The sequence below is a fragment of the Salvelinus sp. IW2-2015 genome, unplaced genomic scaffold, assembly GCF_002910315.2.
Source record: "Salvelinus sp. IW2-2015 unplaced genomic scaffold, ASM291031v2 Un_scaffold1573, whole genome shotgun sequence".
Taxonomy (NCBI): domain Eukaryota; kingdom Metazoa; phylum Chordata; class Actinopteri; order Salmoniformes; family Salmonidae; genus Salvelinus; species Salvelinus sp. IW2-2015.
The window spans coordinates 100,812-103,910 of record NW_019943001.1 but is presented as its reverse complement, the minus strand read 5'-3'; the positions used below and the strand labels follow the sequence as shown (position 1 = coordinate 103,910).

The 3,099-nt window shown below is 45.7% G+C and overlaps 1 pseudogene; it reads right to left on the bottom strand.

The window, feature by feature from the left end:
* Positions 1 to 3,099, bottom strand: part of LOC112071306 (voltage-dependent T-type calcium channel subunit alpha-1G-like) — a 236,375-nt pseudogene that overhangs the window by 153,725 nt on the left and 79,551 nt on the right.

Here is a 3,099-nt window from a genome sequence, read left to right as displayed (position 1 = left end):
GACAGACATGTTGCCAAATGTTCAAGATGTTCATAAGAGCTCCAGCCGGTCGCAAGTAATATATACAAGTATGTGTCCTAAGGATGCAGCAGTCACATCCGTCAGGATTAAATGTAGTTGGCTTTTTTCATGCCGACAGTATAAAGTATTCTCTACCGCCCTGCGTCTCTAGAGAGTGAAACAGCCCGTGTGAAGTTTAGCACGGTGAAAGGCTCAGGTTCCCAAGCGCAGGCCAGACAGTGAAACTGGACCATGCAGACGCCCCATGGTGCTCGGCCAGGCAAGATTATCCCCCAGGTAGTCTGAGGCAGTCCTAGGCTCAGTCCTCTTCCTCGACTCTGTACGAGGCCTACTAAACAAGAGAGATCTACTAGACAAGATGACGCAAGTTTAGAGATGAGTCCATCACTTCAATTCACCACGGTACACTCTGCTGACATAGAAGGAGAAGTATTACTCAGATGGTATATTTCCTGTACTCTCCGCCGACCACATAATCTACCGGTCGCATAAATACTCTGGAGCTTGAGACAGCCTAGGGGTTCCAGAGTACGTACTCTGGATGCATCCGATCCATATCGCTTGGCGCAGGTCAAGAGGAGTATTTAACTTGCAGTCTTCTGGACAAGGCTGTTACATCTGATGTGCCCACTTAACGCCCATCAAAACCCTGCGATCATAGCGATTTGGCGTTCACGTAGATGTAGGCCCGGATCATGCGCAGGAAGGTTTGCAGCAACACAGCGCGGAGTTTACCTCAACCCCCAAGCAAAATTCCCAAATAGAAATACATACAACTGCACTACACATACCACTCCAAGACAGCAAACAACAACGGACAGAGTACATGAAATGGTAATATTTAAATAGGAATGATAGGGAATTGGAAAACACGTGTGTTGTAATAACAGCACAAAAAAAACAAAATCGAAACATGATGGTGTGCATAGATAAGCGCGCGTCGTACCGCTCCAACCAACCACCATCTAAATAGAACAACTAGGGAGAAGGAACGGAAACAGGTACCCACACCCTACTGAGGGACGAGATCTAGGGGTTTTCAGTGAACTAGACTGACAGTCAATATGTCGGTACTTTTCCGTTTATCTTTGAATATCTTTTAAGAGAAACCTAGAATTTAATGTGCCAAGTTGATCCAGGCTAGACTACTAATTGTAACTGTGCGGTGTGTGATCGCGCCTGTCAGGTCACACGTGATGCCTGGTTTTTATCCCCTGTACCCCGTAAGATGGGGTAGGGCAGCGATGGTTTAATGTAAACGTGGCTTAAAGAGAATAGATATTGTTCCAACGCAGCGTAGGGAGATTGAATCGATTACGTAAGCAGAACAGAGGGCGAGTACCAGTGGGACGTTCTGGAGAAGAGGGTAATGCAGAAGGATGATCTGAAAACAGAGAAAGCATAGTTTTAGCAGAAAACATTAGTATCTATTGAGCAATTCAGTGTGCTATAAGGTATACGAGAGGCAGAGGAATATCTGGCGAGAGCGCAGTGAAGGAGATGATAGTCAAGGAGTTATCGTGCTCAGAGTTAGGGGAGTGGTTGAGGGGCGAGCGGATCGCCAGCCCTAGAACGAGACAACGGGTGAGACCGGCATAGCTCGAGTACGGAAGAGGCAGCAGCGCTGAACTAGCGTAAGCTAGAATGGGAGATAATAGGAGTAACTGAAACACCCACATCTTTGCTTGCTTCTCGGTGCTGAACCTCCACTGCTCAATCCTATTCTCTGATAGGCTACTAAACAGCTACTATGATCAGCAACTATACACTGCCGTGCCGGCTCTCTCTGCAGTCCTCTGCCTCCATCACGAACTCGGGAGACCTATCCGGTTATAATCTCCACCCGGCACAGCCAGAAGAGGACTGGCCACCCCTCATAGCCTGGTTCCTCTCTAGGTTTCTTCCTAGGTTTTGGCCTTTCTAGGGAGTTTTTCCTTGCCACCGTGCTTCTACACCTGCATTGCTTGCTGTTTGGGGTTTTAGGCTGGGTTTCTGTACAGCACTTTGAGAGATCAGCTGATGTAAGAAGGGCTATATAAATACATTTGATTTGATTTGAAGTAGAAGTAGAAGCCAATAATCTCACCCACCTTCCGACACTACTAGTCCGTTCCCTATCATGTCAACAGTGAAGAGGCAACTCCGGGATGCTGGCCTTCTAGGCAGAGTTGCCAAGAAAAAGCCATATTTCAGACTGGCCAATTAAAAGAAAGGATTAAGATGGGCAAAAGAACATAGACACTGGACAGAGGAAGATTGGAAAAAGTGCTATGGACAGACAAATCTGAGTTTGAGGTGTTCGGATCACAAAGAACAACATTCGTGAGACCCAGAAAAAATGAAAAGATGCTGGAGGAGTGCTTGACGCCATCTGTCAAGCATGGTGGAGGCAATGTGATGGTCTGGGGGTGCTTAGGTGGTGGTAAAGTGGGAGATGTGTACAGGGTAAAAGGGATCTTGAAGGAAGGCGATCACTCCATTTTGCAACGCCATGCCATACCCTGTGGACGGCACTTAATTAGAGCCAATTTCCTTCTACAACATGCCAATGACCCAAAGCACAGCTCCAAACTATGCAATAACTATTTAGGGAAGAAGCAGTCAGCTGGTGTTCTGTCTATAATGGAGTGGCCAGCACTGTCACCGGATCTCAACCCTATTTAGCTGTTGTGGGAGCAGCTTGACCGTATGGTACGTAAAGAAGTGCCCATCGAGCCAATCAAACTTGTGGGAGGTGCTTCAGGAAGCATGGGGTGAAATCTCTTCAGATTACCTCAACAAATTGACAACTAGAATGCCAAAGGTCTGCAAGGCTGTAATTGCTGCAAATTGAGGATTCTTTGACAAAAGCAAAGTTTGAAGGACACAATTATTATTTCAATTTTTAAAAATCATTATTAATAACCTTGTCAACGTTTTGACTATATTTCCTATTCATTTTGCAACTCATTTCATGTATATTTTCATGGAAAACAAGGACATTTCTAAGTGACCCCAAACTTTGAACGGTAGTGTACCTGTCAACACAGTCAATCACATGATGTTTAATCCTGCAATATGATTACCCTGTTCTAGATT